The sequence below is a fragment of the Nyctereutes procyonoides genome, unplaced genomic scaffold (genome assembly GCF_905146905.1).
Source record: "Nyctereutes procyonoides isolate TBG_1078 unplaced genomic scaffold, NYPRO_anot_genome, whole genome shotgun sequence".
Lineage (NCBI taxonomy): Eukaryota > Metazoa > Chordata > Mammalia > Carnivora > Canidae > Nyctereutes > Nyctereutes procyonoides.
This window is the reverse complement of record NW_026575160.1, coordinates 22489055-22510517: the sequence shown is the minus strand read 5'-3', so window position 1 is coordinate 22510517 and position 21463 is coordinate 22489055.

The window sequence follows — 21463 nt, the reverse complement described above, 5'->3', positions numbered from 1 at the left end:
CAAATAGTGGGGAGGGCAACATTCAAAACACTTCCTAGTTCTGTTATTTATTGAAGTCTGGAAGTGACCTAATGCTCAACAAATCTTGTTAGATGTACCATAGAAGAACCCGTTGATTGAATCATGTATTGTCATTAAGTTGATAATTTTGAAGAAAAGCAAGGTGCCTCACTCTGCTAATTAGCTGTGTTATATTTGCCAAACTGGCTAATCATTCTGATTTTTAAACTTTTCATTTGCAATATACAAAATACTGACATCTGCCTTAAAGATATGAGAAAATTGGATGGACTGAAACATGAAATAATTTATCCCACTCACTGGCACCAGATAGTACTCAATAAATTGTATCTAATAGAATGATTATGAAAAAGGTATAGATATTTGCAATTACTACAAAGTAAGTCAATAAAAGGGACTGCATTCAAATATGTAAAAAAGATAAACTATGTTACACGCTTTGTATTGCAATAAAAAAATTAGAAGTATTTGATTTGGGGTAATGGTGTAGGAAAGGAAACATTTTTACTCTACCCTCTTACCTTCATGTCTTAGAGGCCTACAAATTAAATATAAACTTACAGGTTAACAGGGAAACAACCAAAACTTATTTATAGGCATATGGGAATACACAAAACAAGTGGCTTTCTGAACAGAAAAGATGGGAGTTATATACCTAACTTAGTGTGGGGAGGGGAGGAGAAGAAAAAGGCTTCTACAGGAGGAACAAATGGCTTTCTAGGAGAACGAATAAGAAAGTTTGTAATAATGTTTATGCAAGTCAGACTGGTCTTAACTTTTTTCTCCATGGTCATAAAAATCCCCCAGAGATCCCTGGGTGGCTCAGCAGTTTAGCTCCTGCCTTCGGCCCAGGGTGTGATCCCATGATCTCTCATGAATAAAAAAACAAAATGTCTAAAAAACAAAAATCCCCCAGAGAGGGGATTCTTGGCAGCCCCACTTCCAAAATTTCTGTAAAGGAAACTTTTTGCTGCTTCATTAAATCTCAAATGTCTTTGCGCTCAAATAATCTTTATATTAATTCTGGAGGGCCTCAGTGAGTCTCCACATTGGCATTAAAATACTTTACCTGGGACGCCTGGGTGGCTCAGCAGTTGAGTGTCTGCCTTTGGCTCAGGGCATGATCCCAGGAGTCCAGGATGGAGTCCCACATTGAGCTCCTTGCAGGGAGCCTGCTTCTCCCTCTGCCTGTGTCTCTCTGCCTCTTTAACTGTGTCTCTCCTAAAAAAATAAATAAAATCTTTAAAAAAACCCACTTTCCCCTCTTATATATTAAACAAACTTGCTGTAATATTGTTAGGCACATTTTATAGAGTTTTAAAATAAAGCAGCATTTTTTTAACTGTTACTGTATAATCTATGTAAAGGAATCTTTCCCCTACAGGAGAAAAAAGTTCTAGCACAATCTATATCCAGAGACCATTGCAATGGTTGAAAGGGCCCTCAACTAGTAGCCCAAGGACCTCTGATCACGTCAATGGAAAAGGGTTCACCTCCTGTGTTCCACCATCCAACGGACTGGAACCTGCGGTCCTCAGTTTCCTCATCTATGAAGTAAGAATAATAATAATGTCTAATTTGCAGATTTCTTAAAAAGAACTGGATAAGATCTGTGTAGGTTGAAAGGTCATTTCATTAATAAGGACTCAATTGTGATAGCTTATAATACTTTATACATATGGTCTTATAAGTAAGGAGACATTTTATACATTTAATGAATAAGAGAAGAGGGATGGTGATTAAACCTGAAAACTTAAAGTATATATATATATATGTATTCACCTCCAGGGAATGGCAAGCTGACATTCACCCTTAGGCATTCTATGGCTATTGCTTACGTCAATGCTGTCATTTTAAAGACAAGCTTGTTTGTTTGTTTTTTTTTAAACTGGAATTAAGTAAGGGCTAGAGACCTTACTGAAATAAAACAGTAGCTACTTAAGGATGACCTTGAGCAACATGACCTTGCAAAATGAGACTGTTATTAGAGAACATTGCACTGGATACTCTGGCCTTATTATTTTCACAGCTCAAACCAGAAATGCCAGCCTCTCAATCTCCTGGAGTCTCTGACATATTTATGGGCAGAAACTGGCTGACATGGGTTCGTTTTCACTTGGGCAATCTTCAGTTAAACATTGAATTTATCTGCTAATTTAACCAAACATTGCCTAATATACCCCCCCCACACACACACACACACAACTATCTACCATAATGAATTTTCCCTGAACCTTATAGCCTCACCTGAAAAGAAACAGTTAAGCCATCCATCAATGAAACTATTAATATTAACTTCAAAATTGTCCTAACAAGGTCCAAGTGAATATAAACATTGGAATAAAGTACTGTGTGCACTGTGATTCTTTTATACGATGTTTCTAAAAATTAAGCTTTTCATGTGGAAATTAACAAATAAATAGCTGTGCTCATTTCTGCAGAGAGAAATAGCTCCAATATGTCATTATTTGTTACAAATTTTCAAAAAAAAATTGGTTAAAACTCATATCTGGCTAACAGCCTGACACAGGCTCTCCTATTTTCCACAAAAAAAATACATACAAAGGATGTTTTTTGTTACTTTTTTTTTCTTTTAATGATAGTCATAAAATACAATTTTTTCAAAGGACTATTGCCAGAATCTGGGAGAAATTTCTGCATCTCCAAAGTCAAATGATAGACAAAAGCAAGTGATTAGTTGGTGCTTTACCTCTGAAAATAATGGAGGCTTTCATTCTGAAGTATAGACAGATATCCCTCATCCCTTCCCAACTTCATCCTCCTGTTACAGACTCTGCCTTGCAGGCACTGTTGTGATGCCTGGATAGACATTTGTAAACCACCCAGAATACCAGTCAGCCATTGCCCAGAGCACCTCTCCTTTCTCCGTGTAGTCAGAAACAGTGACCCCCCCAGAACGACTGAAGTGCATTGCATGCTGGGCCTCTCCACTTCCTGAAGTGCCGGAGAAATATGGACAGAGGACCTGCCTTGGTAACAGGACATTCTAGGGACTGTACATTTTTAACCTTCTTCATTTGCTCAGAGTATCAGGGAATCTTAAGCCTGTAGAAGTATGCTAAATGAAAGCTCACCAAAGCCTGAGAAATCTGCCTTAAACCTGTATGCAGAATAGGGCCCCGGGCATCCACGTCCACTGCATTACCACCCACCAAGCCACTATTTATTTGCGGATAGATAAGTATAAATTTGGTAGAGGTAGCTTATAAAAAAAATAATGCAGATAAGAGAAAGGAAGAAATCACTAATTTCTGAAATGATTTTTAAGGCAAGAGCCCATAGAAAGTCATTTTGAATACTCTGTCGTCTTCACTAGCATGCTGGAACGCTTGGGTTCAAATCTTCTGAGCCTGGGGCTGTCCCTTTGCCTACAGCACATGCCCCACCTCACTCCAGTTCTTTGAATTACTTATTTCTATTTATGCTTCAATATTCAGCTCAAGCATTGTGTCCTCCAAGACCTATTGTCTATCATATGAAGTATGTCCAACAAACGAACAATTTCCATTTTCATGGTCTCCCAGGGCATTCTGTAGCAGTAGCTCAACGACCTCTTCTCTGTGTTATCCTAAAACTATCTCTTCCATGTCTGCCTCTGCTCCTGCCCAGCTGAGGTCTTGAGGACAGAGCCTATATTCTGTGTAGCAATTCTCAACGCTAGATTTCACCATGAAATGATGTTTTCTGTTTTCCAGTGGATAGTTTAACATACGGGTTTTTTTAAAGATTTTATTTATTTATTCATGAGAGAGAGAGAGAGGCAGAGACACAGGCAGAGGGAGAAGCAGGCTCCATGCAGGGAGCCCAATGCGGGACTCGATCCCAGGTCTCCAGGACCAGGCCCTGTGTCGAAGGCGGCAGCGGCAAATCACTGAGCCACCCAGACTGCCCCTAACATACGTTTTTAAGACACTATTCCCACATTAACAGTAAGCTATGTAGTAAATTACAGAGCACAAAGAACAATGGTCCAGTTTTTCCAAATCTGTGTTTAAGGTATGATGCATGCACCTCATATAGGTGTATGTGTGTAAAATACGTCTGAGTTAAAACAATCTACGAAACCAACATTTCCTAAAGTTAGTTCCTAGAAACTCTTGTTTCATGAGCTATTCCGTGAAGAAAGGATAAATGAATTTAAACATTCTGAAATATCCTACATTCTGAAATATCCAATTGCTGACATTGTTGAATATGACGGTTCTAAGAGGTATTTGAACATGATGCCGTTTTGTCAAGTACACTTATAAACCTTCAGAGTAAGTAGAGTTCTGTGGATGTACATTCTGAAAAATTCTGACTGACTTATTTCAACCAGTCCTCCTGCCAGATGTCATGGCATAGAGAGACACAGGCAGAGGGAGAAGCAGGCTACTTGCAAGGAGCCCAATGTGGGACTCGATCCCGAGACAGGGATCATGTGCTGAGCCAAAGGCAGTTGCTCAACTGCTGAGCCACCCAGATGCCCCCATTTAGGTATTTTTAAAATTAAGGCATAGTTTGGGAAGTATGTACCAAAATGCACTCCTAATTTGCAACTTTGGGTGGAACAAGAACAGAACTTAGCTTCTCCTATTTTATTCATGAAATCTTAGCATAGGAAATGCTATACTACCCATTTATGTTTGTGGCTTCATATTCAGCACAAAATTAAGTTTTCTGCCTGGTGTCATTTGTCAAATAAGCTTTTTAAGGCAGTAATTTTCCTGTATCTCTTATAAAGGCAGCCTGTTTTTAAAACCAGAATGTGCCACGTTACTCAACAAATTGTCATTAAGGAGAAGGAACAGCATGAGAACTGGGAATTATAATGCTGACCAGGTATAAAGCAAGGATTTTTTTTTTTTACTAACATCTTATCTCAAATGCAAAGACTCAAATATCAACTTTGGTAATAATTCAGAAGGTTAACTAATGCTCTGGCCTAAATCTGAAATACGCATATATTACATTATACATGTGTTGACAGTACACACTATACCAAGGCGCCTAGTGTACCATAAAATATACATGTATTGTATACAAAATGATGAAATGCCAGTCTAAATATTTAAGAAATTTCGGATCTAAACAAAATATTTGTTCTGACAATAATAAATAAATCATAAATTAAATATTTGATATCATATATAGTTGCTAAGAGCTTAAGATTTAATGATGCTTTAGAGAAACCATAGGAAGTCCCTATCTTATTGAAATGCTAGATGGAAAAGTCTGGTTGCTACATCTCTACCTAGAGTCCTAAAAGCATTCAAATCATTTTGCATTTTCAAAAGAACCTGCAATTACCTCTCTTCACACTAGGTGGTGCAGTCAAGACCAAAAAAAGCTGTCAAATGGATGTATACATTTGATGTAGCAAGGTCAAAACTAAAGGAGAGGATAATTTTAAACTTCAAAACAGGGAAGTATCTTATATTAGAATTCCAGTGTATTTAATAAATACACACACAGACACACACACACACACCGAGAAACCATAAATAAGGAATGGAAAAGCCTCTTCCAATGGCTCTGGGGATATCAGGGCTTCCCAAAAAGTCAGTCCCTCAGCACCAGGGGTGGGCAGTTGAAATGCACATTCCTAGGCCACGCTGCCACACTTCAGAATTATTGCATCAGGATGGTGAGAATGAAGCCGGAACCTGAGTCTGTTTTCCTAACACATACTAGAGTTGATTTTTAGGCAGAACTCTGAGACCTAGGTTTAGATTGCTCTAAATCTGTCTACTAGTAAGAAATCCCAGTTGACAAGTTTGTGATGTTCAGAAACTTTTTTTTGCAGCTTCCTATAGCTGTATCTTGAAGATCAGGGGTTATAGATTTCACTATAAAATCTCCAGGTGAATCTTTTACTAAGTTACTGTCACTGTAAGAAAAATCAGAGAGGCACATTTCAATCTTGTGTGTAATAGAATATGTGGAAAGCAGTTTGAGCTTCGTAGAATGGCAAAAATGTATTTTATGGAATGCAATGAAAATGAATCTCTTCTGGGAGGAATGCGTGGTAGTTTTATTAGATATTCAAAAGTCAAACCACATTGATCTGCCTTTTGAAGTAATTACATTGATATCTGCAGTTTAAAGAAATGTATTGCTTGTTCCCTGTGGATATTTTCAAAAACCTTTTTTTTTCTTAAACCAAAGCGTTTTTTTTTTTTCTCTAGCTTTAGTCACAAAGGAAAACATTTTCCTCAAGCGTGGCTAATTATTGTACAGGAATATGTGCATATGGGAGGGTGTGTGTGTGTTCTCCAGAACCACCTGAAATGAGTTTCTCTCTTTTTTTTTTTTTTAGTTTAAATGAGATTTTTTTGTAGAGTCAAAATCTTACTCCTTTAGGCTCACTTGTTTTAAGATATTTGTAAATGGACAATACACTGAGAAGAATTTCCACCACTCTAACTTCCCCTGAGCCTACCGAGTGAAATGTAACCATTTCTTTAAGGTTTAGCACAATCATGGGGTACCTGTCTGGCTCCATTGGTAGAGCACGCAACTCTTAATCTTGGGGGTTGTGAGTTTGTGTCCCATGTTGGGCATAGAATTTACTTAAATGAAAAAAAAAAAACACTTAGCACAATCTGTGTGAAAATGTATTCTGTACAGTGTTTTTAAGTAGCCATTTCTTCAGGGCTCGCTGAGGACTATTCCTCTACAGTGTCTGAAACTAGGCAACTTGGTTCCTGGACTTTTTGCATCTACATTTTATGGTTTTCTGATTTTTCTTCCTTACTTTCAGTTGTTATTTCATGTTGCCATCAGTACACTAAAGCAGTGGAAAGGACTTCTTTTTATTCACTCATGCATTCATGCATTCATTTTAGAGAGAGAAGGAGAGAGAAGAGGGACAGAGGGGGAGAGTCTCAAGTACTCTGTGCTGAGTGCAGAGCCTGACTCGGGGCTCGATCTCATGACCCTGAAATCATGACCTAGGTCGAAATCAAGAGTTGGACACTTAACAGACTATGCTACCCATTCGCCCAGGAGGACTCCTTCTATATCTAATCTGCAGAAGTCTTGGAAGGCTGATAGCTACGTTTAATTTGTTAGAAGCATGGATAGAGTGCAGAAGAGTAGGGGGGCCCTGTGGGGGAGAGGGGAGCCTGCATTAGTAAAGTGGCAGATAATTGGCAGTGTCTATACTGGCTATACTTTTATTTTCTCATTCTTGATTGTTGTCCCAAAACGTGAAGCTGCAGGTGGTTGAGCCATGGGTAGCTGAACTATTATTTCAAACAAGTCTTTCTAATCTATTTTTACTTGTGGTTATAACCACACAGTCATAACATTTATAGAAAAGGTTGATGGCCCCCTCAAGTTATATAAATCTTCTTATTTTTCACGTACTAATAGCATAGTGTACTTTCTTAACAAAAATGTCTACATCCGCTTCAGAGTTTTCATTGCTAAGCGAGCGTTATCTGCATTATTCTGTGTGCATAGATGTGTGTGTGCATACGCACAAATATGAATGCAAATATGTGAATGTCTATTTAATATGGGGCAGAAAAAGGAGCTTATTCTTCCACACTGGGAAATCATTTCACATGAATCTGCTTTCTTTTGAGTCATTTTCATTGCTTGCTTAATTATCTTTATCAAGGTCACTAAATGGTAGAAATGCTAACAGAAGAAGGAATAAGGGTGCTTTACAAAGGAACAGAACGCCAGGACTGTGACTGTTTGTCTGCTTTCTCTGGGGCAGGGTGGGGGAGTTGGTGAACAAAAGCAACAGTTTCCAAGAACAAACAAAGGCATTCTCTGTGACCTGGAGCACAGCTGGCAACTCTTTGTCCTCAAACATCAACTCCCTCCTAAGACCCAAGCTAACTTTTCCTCCAGCCACTTCTACAAGGCCAGCATGTCAGACACTTTGGACATCTTGTTTTTTTTCTTTTCAGGTTTTTCTTTTAATCCCTCATAATCAACATAAAAATAGGAGTTTATATATGTTTTAAAGATTGTGATTATTTGAGAGGGAGAGAGAGAGCAGGAGTGAGAACACACAAGCAGGGAGGGAGATGCAGATTCCCCACTGAGCATGGAGCTTGTCCTCCTGGGGCTCAGTCCCCGGATGCAGGGATCATGACTTGAGCCAAAGGCAGATGCTTAACTGACTGAGCCACCCAGGTGTCCCTATATTTTTTTAAATTAAAGAACAACTCCAGCAACTTTACAAGTCTCTAAATACAGGAGGGCCTGAGCTTTTTTTGTTGAGACTATTATCTGGAATTGCTAAATACACCCCTGACCGTGAGCTCAATGGAGACAGGCTCCACTTTGCTCAACGTGGTTGGTCCTCCCTGAGTGGCCCGGGGCCTGGCGTACAGTAGGCCCACGACAACCATGGTTGATCAACCGATCGACTGTAGTTATGGAAAGAAAATTGCCTGTGGGGAGAGGTTAAGTCTAGCCCATACAAGAACAAGTCAGATCAAAACATAAATGTGTTTATATTTGTGTCTCTGACAGATTTTTTTCCTCTTGTTTCTCCTCATAGAGCTTTTAAAGTTTATGAGGAGCAAAAGATATGTCCCCTGCACCATCTCAAATCTTCTTCTCTGAATTCAGGTTTCATCTCAATTGTAGAAAAAGCAAGCACAGAAAAGTATATTTTAAAAAAAAATACCCATAATCTCACTGCCCAGGAACAACAGCCACTAACATAGTCGTTGTTTCCTTCACATTTTTCTGTATTTATGTCTTCAATTTATATCTGTGTTCACATAATTGAGGTGTTGTAAATATAATTTCACTTCTGCTTCTTTCATGTTCTTTCATAATCATATGCCGGTCATTAAAACCTCTTTAAGAAGCACAATTGTAATAGTCATGCCGTGTTCTACGACAGAGCATGTCGTGTAATCAAGTTAAATTCATTTCTCTATTGTTGAACATTTAGATCATTTGGAATATTTTATCTTTATGACCATCTAAAGATAGTGTTTGTGCATATCATGTGCACCCAGTGTTTGTGCACAACAGATTACTTCCTTGGAACAGTTTCCTAAAAATAGACTTGACTATTTTAAAGGCTCTTGATTAAGTATTGCCATAAAATATTCTGGTCTTATTACAATTTGTAGATTAAACTTCTACCAGCAGTGGGTAGGACTGTAATAGTAGCTCACAGCAGCTACCTCTTTTTTTTTTTTACGTCTTGTGTGCCAGACAGACACTGTGCTAAATGCCTTATTGTATTATCTCATTTAACTGTAATGACAGCAATATGAAGTAGGTATTATTTTATACTTATTTACAAAGGAGAGACTCAGGTACAAAGAAGTTACATAATAACTTTTACAAAGTCATACAACCAGATTTGGGATCCAGATAATCCAACTCCTGAGCCCAGGACTATCACTACACTGATGAAGTCTTTACCAACACTGGAAGATAATACTGCATAACCAGCATTTTAATTCTTTGCTAGTTTCCTGAAAGAAAAGACAGTATCTTGTTGTTGTTTCTATGTTCCATTAGTTTGATATTAGCAACTTTATGTGCTTTCTTAGTATAAATACTAGCAGTTATATTTTGACTAGTGTGAATTGCCTCTTTCTATCATTTGCTACCTCAGTGACTCTTTGCCCTTTCTTAAAAATATAAATTTGTTAAATATTAAAAACATTCTGGTTTTCCTGTACCTGTTAGTGGCTAAATATTGCTCCTGTTTGGTATATAATTATATTTATGATATTTGAACCTGTGAAAGCTCTTTGTTTCTAAGAAGTCAAATATAGTATTTCTCTTGGTGATTCCTTCCATCGTTAATTTTATGCTCGGATAGTAGTTCCATGTCCAAGTATCAGACATTACCTTAAATTTTCTTTAGAAACTCTATCCTTTCCCTATGTTGATCAACCAGTCTGTTTACCTAGAAGGTCTTGCTGATGGCCCCAGGCTTCTTCTATTTGTCTGAGACTACACTGTTAGAAACAAAGTTGAAACAAATGTTTTCTAATATTTCTGGTACTCTGAAAACACAATTAACAGAAATTTAAAGGCAGTGACTTTGCTTCCTCTCCCCAGGAGAGGAAAACCAAGAAAGCATAGATGCACATTGCTAGTGACAATTATTTAATAGAGAGTTGGGTTTTGGTCCTGGGCATTCTGCTTTGGCGCTACCAACACAAGCTCCCTTTTCTGATACTGTAATTCACCTGGGCTGGCTCTCATTATAAGGAGCCAAAAGACCTGAGTCGTTCATGAGGAAGGTGTTGATTTTTGAAATATAAACCCTAAAAGGACATATTTCCAATCACTGAAATCTGCCTTCTGTGCTAGATCACTGTAGAGCAGTCTTTGTATACAAAGCATCACATTAACAGGCAACAAAACCTCATAATGCCACAATTAAGACTCCTTTCATTTTCCCAACACTATTTACTGATTAATTCTTCACATAAAAACTTTGAGATATTTTTTTTCCTATTAATTTATCCCTACATAAATGGGGGTATAGCATTCTGTTTAAAAAGAAGCAAATAAAATAAAATAAAATAAAATAAAAAAATAAAATAAAATAAAATGAAGCAAAAACATGTTTTGGGGATACAGTGTAAAATTTAAAGCCTAATATTTTTATTTACATGCAATTTTCAGTGATTTGTTAATTATCAACTATAAAGTAGGGCTGATGTTGAAAGGGTGGATTTGCTATTGGTTCCTAAACTACTTTAACTACCAGAAAAGGAAAGCCTATAATTATAAATAAGACATAGGCAACCATGGTAACAGATCTACTTTTCATAACAAATAAAAATTTTTCAAAAACAATTAAGGTTCCTTAATCTTTCACTAATTGTTACAAGCACTTCCAATGATATCTGCTACATTCTTGAAGAAATTAACATCCACATAACTATGGATCTAGATGTATTAACTTCAGATCAGTTATATGGACCTAAGTAATATTAACTTTAGACTTGAAAACGCTGTGATTATGTTTTAATCCAGTTTTAGGCTATTTTATTATATGTGTACCTTATCAACAAAGAGTTAATAATCTGGAAGTTATACAATGATTTATAATGCATCATGGGATATTGAGCAGTTACTATTTGAAAGTAATAACGGCAATGGAAATCCAAGTGGTTTTCCAAATATGAGGAACAATAAATCTTCTGCAGCTACTTTTCATACCATAAAACTGGAAGATATTTCACAGATTACCTGGAGCAGCTTTAAAGAAATGGAATGGAATAAAAATTATTTCCCAGAATACCCTAATCAGAAATGATTATTCAGAACAATGGCTAAAATTTATTGAGCACCTGCTATACGCCTGAGAGTTTCCTATCATTTGGCACGGATTTCTTACGTAGTATGTCATCCTCATCTTATGCTTAAGAAAAATGAGGCTTAGAATAGTCAAGGAACTGGTTCAAAGTCAACCTTCTGATAATGGGCAAGGCTAGAACTTAAACCTGACCTGAGTTCAGGAGCTGAGCTCCCATCTCCTATGTAATAAATAAATGTCAACCGCATCTCGCCCACCCATCCTAGGTATGTGACTATTAAAAAAGCTGGCTCTTCCATTCTTCCTAAGCTTCATTCAACCAACATAGTGGTCAAGATATCTGGGGAATTGGATACCATAAAAAGATGCCAGAAGTGACCTGATTAGCCAAGAACACCTATTTTTAAAGGTAAATAAGATTGTTTGAAGGTCCCTTGTATTTGAAAGCCCCACTTTCTGAATAATGCACCACCTTTTGCATAGATTCTTTTCTGTGCAGGAATAAAGATCAAAATAGCTTGAAAGGTCTTTTAATAGGATCCTTCTTTGGGGCACATATGGAGTGCCCGTTCGTGACTAATTTATAGCCATTCTTTAAGTAAATAAGTAAATTTGGACCAAAATTCTAAATACTAAGTGTACATTTGAGGCTTTTTTGATGCTTATTCTCCCTTGCTATCAAAATATGGCCAATTCCCTGATTGTGTTAATGTGCTCTATTATGTAAGACGGTATCATCGGCGAAAGCTGAGTAGTGGGAACATGGGACCTCTCTGTACTATTTTTGCAACTCCTCATAGTGTCTATACTTTCAGAATAAAAGTTTTAACCTACTGCCAAATTTCCATTTTGCCAGGGAGATGAACTTCTGGGTTTTGCAGCTGGTAACTCATATCCAATTAAGGTTCCTCTTGGGGTACTCGTCATCAATTTGAAGAAGCACTGGTGTGTGAAATGGGCACAATTTGTTATCGTACAAGGACCAACAGAGCACATCCATAAGCTTGCATCAGAGGGTCAGCCACATGCCCTTCTCCTGGTATCTAGCTGAGGGCCAGGCTGTTTCTGAAAGCCTCATTAGAGCTGAAAGTCAGCCTATTGAGGAAGACTCTCAGCTTCCTCCCGTGGCACTAATCCCCCTGCAAAAAGACAAACTCCCCAGGTAACAGGATGAGTCCCAGACATGAGGCTTCAGTGAATTTAGGAGTTAGCTATGCTCCTTAGCCTGGCTGCTGCCTTTGGATATTTACTTATACATATCAATGCCAGATCCTGACAAGGACAGATCACAGGAACGCTGGGTTCTAGGAAGGAAACGTGCAAAAGAGAAAAGCAGGGCAATCTTGTGCAGGCAAGCAAGGCCAGTCCTGAGCTTACAGGGCCCCTGTCATCAGCGGGACTGTTCGCATGGTCACCCAGGAAATCTACTCTTTGTAAACTGCCTTGAGCAACTAGAACGGTTCCCAAGAGAAGACATTGATTTGGAAGGACTGGTGAAGGGTAAAAGAAAAAAATGTAAAGATCTGAAGGCAACTGCCTGAAATGCAATCCCTGCTTTTTTTGTGTATTTGTGTTAGGAGAGAGAAGGGGACAAAAGAACCCTGATAGCTTCATCTAGTTAATGAGGCTGATCCTGGAAGTTCCTGGAACTCACTTTGGCCCATCCTGCCCAGAAACACTGCCCCAAATGAAGGTTTGCCCCAGTCAGTATTCAGGGGAACCTGTTCAAGGTGGTACTTGGAACAAGGTTGCAACTTTGAAAAGATAGAGCCCTGCACGCAGCATGACTTCAGAGGCAGAAGAAGATCTGCTAACAGAATTTGGGAAGACAAATGACAGGGCAGGGAATACAAGGAACTCTCGCACGAGCCATTTCATAGACTGCCCCAACACTGCCCATTCGTCTTCCGCCGTCAACCTACCAAAAGCCCTGTTGGCGTCCCTGGAAATAGATTGCTAAATAAGCCTAAGCTTTTTTGGTTCATAGAATTGGCAAATCAAAGGGTCAGAAGATTTATCTCATGCCTCTAAAGATCATTTATAACGTGGCTAAGTGGCCCAGGATAAAACCACAATAAAGGTGATTCATGCAGGAAATCCATTCTGTTGAGGCAGAAATGAAAATCCACATTAAATCACAGTCTATTCTGTGCATGGGAGAATTGAAGTGAGCCAAGCTCAGTGGATTCCCAGGCACACTGAAGGCTGAAAACCATTGTTCTTGTAAAATGGAGGAAATGAGACTCCTTTAAAGTGAGAATGCAGCCTCTAGCTCTGAGAGCAGGGAGGTACTCCTGACCAGGGTGAGCAGCCCAGGGGCCCTGCCAAGCTGGTGTCTGGGACTATATTCCCGGATGGCAGCCAGCCTGGGGATCTATTCAATTACCGCAAGTTCCTTGCCAGGAGGCTTTTATCAGCTGCGCTATTTGTCAAGACAATCGGACCTAGTACAAAAACCCACCTTTGCAAATAGCCATGAAAGAGCTGTTTATGTGACTGAATCAGGGATGTCTGCTGCCTCTTGGCTTTTGAACTTAACTGTGAAAGTTATTGCATTTTCTCCTGGCTGGGATCACCTGAAAAAGTTGCTGTACACCCTCCTTCACCTTACCTTCTTGGTCTAGAGGTCTCGTGTATTGAGGGATGATGTAAGTGCAAGAGCAAGCTCACAGAGCAATCACGAATGGATCCATTATTTTGTATGTGATTTATAATTTTTTGTGTGACATTAAAGTTTTTTCTGCTTTCCCTTCCTACAGCTGCAACCACACTTCTTCTCTTTTTCCTTCTAATATCTATCAGTTCTCACTCTTGGGCATTGGTTATGACTAAGTGAGATGACTTCCAAGCCCACATCCTCACTTTTCAGTGAGAAGTTGACTGACACTACATCAGAAGGCCTTGATTATATTGTAAATTAACAAAAAATGTCGTCTTTTTAGTATACTTGGGATTTTCCTTCTCCATTGGCCCTTTCCTTTACATTAGACTTTATTCATATAGTAACATTGCATATGACTTAAAATATGGTTATTCAATCATAGCGGACAATCTCTAATGAAAGCCAGTTGACAGCAAGGGAAACTGAAATGGAGATAATCCACAAGTGCGTACAGAACAGTGTGGCACTCACCATGAATCATTAGTGCTCATCTGTTGTCTCTACTGAAAGCTGACAGTAGCCATTGTGACACATTCTAAAGGGTGGTCTAAGCAGCATGTTCAGAGCTGTGATAAAGGTCGGAATCCCAACCACGGTATATTTAGCAAAGACAAAACCTCATCAAAGTAAAGCCCCTTCCCTGAAAATAAGTAAAATAAATAAAATCTATTAATTTGTTACACCCTTATCAAAAGTAGCTGGTGTCCTTATGGGTGATGGTAAGCTATCTTGTCTATTGACAAACATTTGAAAACTGGATTTATATGAGAATCGTTGGCGTTCTTAAAAAATAATTCATGCCTCTTTTTATGCCTAGGAGGGATGCACTGCAAACAACAGCAATAAAGAAGGCTTATTTTATGGTGAAAGCAATCTGGTAGATTGTAGATAGAACACTTAACATGTCTAGTCAGACAAATCTTATGAGCTTGAACTAAAACATACTGAATGCATCAATTAACCAGAGTTCCTATTGGATTTTTAAATTTTTTGTTATTTTTATTTTTTTTTATTTATTTATTTTACCAAAACTATTTCTCTGGGATGCCTGGGTAGCTCAGTCGGTTAGGCATCTGCCTTTGGCTCAGCTCATGATCCCAGGCTCCTGGGATGGAGCCCCACATCCTGGCTCCCTGCTCAGCAGGGAGTCTGCTTCTCCCTCTCCTTCTGGCCCTCCCCTAGCACACAAGCATACTGTCAAATACATAAAATCTTTTTTGAAAAAAACCTGTTTCTCATCTCAATACAGTCAGTACTTTGATTCGTTCCCCTTTCAAAGACTGAGGGAAAGGATATGCCCCTGGTAACAGGCTGCTGCCCATCAAACTAGATGGAGAGAATTAATTTAATGAAGAGTTTCTATTTAGGAAGGAGCAGTAGGAGGAAAGGGCAACAGTTGGGGTTCCTACCAGGTTGGCTGGTGTTTTACATGCTGGAGAAGCAGCTGGAAATTTGGATGACAGTTTTGAAAGCCCGATGATAAGGAAAAGGTCACTGAAATTGAAATGGTGGGTGGGAAAGAAGCAGACCAGGATAATGTGGCAAAACTGAATCATCTCATGCGTGTTAAAGCTTTTAAGGAACTCTTTTCTTTTTGCTTCAAACAGTTTGCTATTCTCCCTAGTGACGATTGTCCCATGAATAGCATATTTGCCTTTTTTTCTTCCACCTAAATCAATTCTAAAAGCAATTTTTTAAAGTTCAGTTTATACGATAAAGAATGTTCTCATTGAACCTGAGTCACATTGTGAATGTGTGCCTTTTGCTTTAGTAGGTAGTTTTTTTAAGCGAACGTTGTTCCCAAACTACCTCAGAAACAATGTGTGTATTTACAAAACTAACAAACATTGTAGCTTGGAAAATTCCTTTGGCAAAGACAGGAGTGTTCAGCCACAAATGCTCCTGACTTAAAAGCTGAACCAAATAAAACTTGACAGCAAGACAAAATATTTTATAGGCAAAGTGACATTTTATAATAATGGAATAATAAATGCAGAAGGGAAAGTGAACCAAAGCTGAAATATCAGCTGAGATCCATTGGATACTAAAGGGAGGTGAATCTCATTTAGATTTTTCCTGTTTTTATTACGCTAATAATTATGTCTATGACTGAAGCACTCTTCAACTTGGAGAACTGCAGTATTTCTAATCACGTTGTCACATATCTCCAATCACTTGTCTGTATGAGATCTGGATGATGCAGTGCAGAAGCCTTGATAGCATGCTAAAGTGGATGGGTAGAGAAAGAAAGTGATGGAAAAATCATAGAACCACTTTATCAAGCACTTCAATTTGCAACCAAATCAAGCAATGTTTAAATAAACCTGATGAACACAATCCAACCCAAAACATATCTACAACTTGAGGTTAAATCAGATTACAAATAGAATTAATAATGATCAAGTAAATTTACTTGCCAATCTCCCATCTTCTACCCTACTACAAAGCTCAGTGAGCAGAGTTGAGTTGGCCAGTTTAGGAGAACCAGCAAGGGTCTATCAACCACCTTCCTAGTCCATAGGACAATGGTAAAGAGGGTACAAAGCATTGACATTTTAGTCTGGAAAAAATAGGAATAGTTGAGGCTAGTTTTGACACAATTAGGTTAAATTAGGATGAAAAGAGAGCCAGGGTTGCAAGGAAAGTTGGTATGTGGATCCTCCTTCATGCCAGGAGACATGCGACTGCCTTTTTGAAGTGCTGGTCAAATGCACTTCGGGTTCATTCCAAATGGATAGTCCTCATGTTCATCACACAGAAACAGTTATTTCCCCCAAAAGAATGACCATGATATAATACTGAAGAAACAAACCAAGGTAACAACTCATAGTCATCAAATCAGTGGATAAACAATGATTTTAGCTACTGTATGAATTATTCATTTGACAGACTTTTATCACTTGACAATAGTATTAGACATGCATCATTTGACCTACTTTTTCATAGTAGTATGTGAAGTGTTGGAGGATGATTGGAAATGATATAAGCATCTTATCTCTGGATATTTGGTTTCATTAGGTCCAGAGTGGGGCCTAGAAACAGATTCATTCGCTTATTTGTTTGTTTTAAACTCCTGAGATGATTCTAAGCATTAGCAAGTTGGGAACCCACCAATCTGAAACAGAGTGTCTCAGTCTCTGTGTTGCCTGGTACGTCAGAGAGGGAGCCATAGGGAAGAACCAGACCTGATGCAGAAAGCAGTGATCATAACTCCAGTCTCTGTGCCTACAGGACAGCAGCTACAGGATGTATTGCTGGGGAAGACTCAGAACTTTTGATCCAATCACTGTGTTCCTGCTTAGAAGCTGTGTGACCAGGAGCAAGTAAGTAAACTCCTCAAAGGAATACTTATTACACCTCCTTTCAGAATTGTTAAACATTCTAAGTGAGATTGTAACAAGGCCTGGTCTGGTGCCTCATCCACCATCAGGCTTAGTTTCTGTCCTTCTCTTGTGCATACAGTATAGCCTTTCTTCCTCACCTCCTATAGGGTTAAAAATTGCACAACTCAGGCAGCCCGGGTGGCTCAGTGTTTAGCACCATCTTCAGCCCAGGGTGTGATCCTGGAGACCCCGGGTCGAGTCCCGCATTAGGCTCCCTGCATGGAGCTTGCTTCTCCCTCTGCCTCTGTCTCTGCCTCTGTGTGTGTGTGTGTGTGTGTGTGTGTGTGTGTCTCTCATGAATAAATAAATAAAATATTTTAAAAAATTGCACAACCCCAACCCAACCTACACACTCCTGGAAAGCTTCTTGACACTTCCAACCCCCCCCACCACCAAGGCTCACCGACCTTCTCTCCTCTTCGTACTTCTCTGATCCTTATATTCAGGATCACATGATCTGATACTTAATTGTCCTCCAGTTTTTTCATGAGTCTTGATTTAGTTTTCCTGTCCTAGCTCTCCCTGAACACTCGGACAATATTTTCTTCATAAAGGTCCAAAAGAATTACTTGTTGGTTGACCAAAAGTACCTGTTGGGCTGCCACCATAAAAGACATCTAAAGAGGAAGGGGAAACTCTCGATTTTCTGTCGACATAATGCAGCGGAGACCAGCCAGCATTGCCACTGCTTCTCCTAGGCATTAGTATTCTGAAATAATCACCAGAATGCCAGTCTCCTTCCACCCCCACTCACTTATTTTGTTGGAAAAATGCAAAACCTGCATTTTCCATGAACCAGATCTCACTCTTTGCACAGAGTGAATGCAATGTCTGTGTTTAGCATCCCAATGTGATAATTATGCATTATGCTTACACCATGGCTAAATCCTACATCTCTATACTAAAACACAAAGGAATGACTAAATACTCTAGTGTGTTGTCTTACCCTCCCATACCATCGTGGGCTTTTTTCTTACCATCTAGATTGCCCCCATGCTGAAACGTGCCTGTAAAAATAACTGAGGAGCTTCAAATGTGTATATGACTTAAAAGGTGAGTGATGAGAAGAGGTGAATTGCAGGGACATCTGTGCCAGCAAACACATGAGCATATTGGGAAGAGGTACCACTGTGTGTGTGTGTGTGTGTGTGTGTGTGTGTGTATGCCTGTGGAGAAAGCAGATTTTTTTAATGAGGAACAAAAGCTGGGTTATGTAAGCAGCACTGTTCAAAACAGCTTGTATAGCAAGAATGGAAACAAGGTATGAATATTCATAAGTAAAATGGAAGAAGTGTTCATTTGCAAGGAGGAAGTGGAGATGAAATTCTGAATATTGTTTGACCACAGTTTTATCCAGGAAGATATGATAATTATCACATAATTTATCATACAAACACAAAACCAACTAACCCCATTGCCTCAATATTCCCCTTCTTCAACACACTAATAACCAGTTTATTAATATTTCTACATGTTATTCAGTCAGGCTGTCTTAAACTTGATCCTTCTCTGGACACCTAAAAGTGAAAGAAGAAAGAGATAACAAAAATAAGAATCATATACAAAAATTAGCTCCAAATGAATCAAAGGCTTAAATGTAAGAGTCAATTCTATAAAACCCATATGAGAAAACATAGGATAAATCTTTGTGACCTTGGACTAGGCAAGGTCAAGGTCATAAAGATTTGTCATTACCTATGACATCAAAAACATAAGCAAGATAAGAAAAAATAGGTAAATTGGATTTTATCAAAATGAAAAACTTATGTGCTTCCAAAAACACTATCAAAACAGTGAAAAGATGACCTATAGAATGGGAAAAAATATTTGCAAATCATATATCTGATAGCCTTGCATCTAGAGTATATAAAGGACCCTTGTAAATCAGTAATAAAAAGCCAATAATACAACTAAAATTGGGTAAAGTATCTGAACAGACATTTCTCCAAAGAAGATGTACAAATGACCAAGAAGTACCTGAAAAGATGCTTATTAACATCATTCGTCATCAGGGAAATGCAAATCAAAACCCTGAGATACTATATTACACTCACAACAATGGCAGTAATCAAAAAGTCAGATAACAAGTGTTGGTGAGGAGATGGAGAAATTGCAACCCTCATATAGTTCTGGTAGCAATTCTTCAAATGGTTGAACATAGAATTAGCATTTTACACAGCAATTTCACTCCTACATATATACCCAAGAGAGATACAAAAACTTGTATACAAATACTAATAGCAGCGTTATTTATGATAGCCAAAAAATATAGAAATGATCCAGACATCCATCAACTGATGAAGAAATAAACAAAATGTGGTTATCCATACAATGGAGTATTATTCAACCATAAAAAGGAATGAAGTACTACTTACATGCTGTATCATGGATGAGCCTTGAAAATGTTGTGTTAAGTAAAATAAGCCAGTCACAAAAGACTGTGATCCCATTTATATGAAATGGCCAGAATAGGCAAAACTCCAGAGATGAAGAGTAGATTAGTGGCTACTGAAGGTGGTGAAAGGGTGATAGCTAAAAGAATATGGGACTTCCTTTATTTTTATTTTTTAGATATTTATTTATTTATTTATTTATTTATTTATTTAATGATAAATTTATTTTTTATTAGTGTTCAATTTGCCAACATACAGAATAACACCCAGTGTTCATCCCGTCAAGTGCCGCCCTCAGTGCAAGTCACCCATTCACCCCCACCCCCGCCCTCCTCCCCTTCCACCACCCCTAGTTTTTTTCCCAGAGTTAGGAGTCTTTATGTTCTGTCTCCCTTTCTGATATTTCCTACCCATTTCTTAGAGAGAGAGATAGAGAGTTGGGGGCAGAATGGAAAGAGAGAGAGAGAATCTTAAGCACACTCCCCGCTAAGCAAGAAGCCCAAAGTGGGGCTCAGTCTCATGACCCTGAGATCATGACCTGAGCTGAAATCAAGAGTCAGGTGCTTAGCCAACTGAGCCACCCAGGAACCCTAGGGCTTCCATTTAACGTGGTGGAAAATGTTCTAAAATTGACTGTGATAAAGCTTGCACAACTCTGGGATTATACTAAAAAATCATTAAATTGCATACTTCAAATGAGTGAATTATTATTTCAACAAAACTATTGCAAAAGAAAAAAGAAGAAAGGAAGAGAGAATAAAAAGGAATAAAGAAGCATTCACCATGATCTTGGACTGTTAGAAAACTCAAACTTTTTATCAAGTGAAACTCTATCAATGAAATTATCAATGAATTGAATGATATGAACAACATGAAAAGAAAATGATCAAATGAAACCCGTTTCAACCTCTACTACATTCTCAAGTCTTATATCCCATGATGTGACTTTTTAATGATGGGTTCTTACATAAGTGAGACTTTTTTCCCCCTCAAGTAGAACTTTGATCCCTCATTACTTGCCTGGAAAATTGGAAGACTCCAAGCAAAGTTGATGTCAAATGGCAGACTAGAAGATAGCATTTGTCACAATGTTCAATCTCTGGAGCTTAAATTTGATAGTATTTTTCTTTTCTACATGAAGCCAAGAACAGATTGTATAATCTTTCAGAATTTGATTTAAAAAAATCAGTGGATCTTGAAAAGGTGATGAAAGTTTTAACCTTGGTATCAGGTATAGTAAGTGCAAAAATTAAATTCATTTCAACCTATTCACACTATTTAGATAATCAGCGAAGAATTGACCTGTAGGTCTGTGTTCTTTTTAAAAAATATTTTATTTATTTATTCATCAGGGACACACAGAGAGAGGCAGAGGGCAAAGCAGGCTCCCCGAGAGGACTTGATCCCAGAGGATCACAACTTGAGACAAAGGCAGACGCTCAACCACTTGCCACCCAGGTGCCCTGGGCCTGTGTTTTTCAAATTCTGCTCTATGGAGTCTTCTGTAGGAGGAAGGGAGTCAAGGAGGGTATGATCCAGGTTCTCCATCCAGAGGAGCTCTACATTCATGTGTTCTAAATATGGAGTTTCTGGGATCCCTGGGTGGCGCAGCGGTTTGGCGCCTGCCTTTGGCCCAGGGCGCGATCCTGGAGACCCGGGATCGAATCCCACGTCGGGCTCCCGGTGCATGGAGCCTGCTTCTCCCTCTGCCTATGTCTCTGCCTCTCTCTCTCTCTCT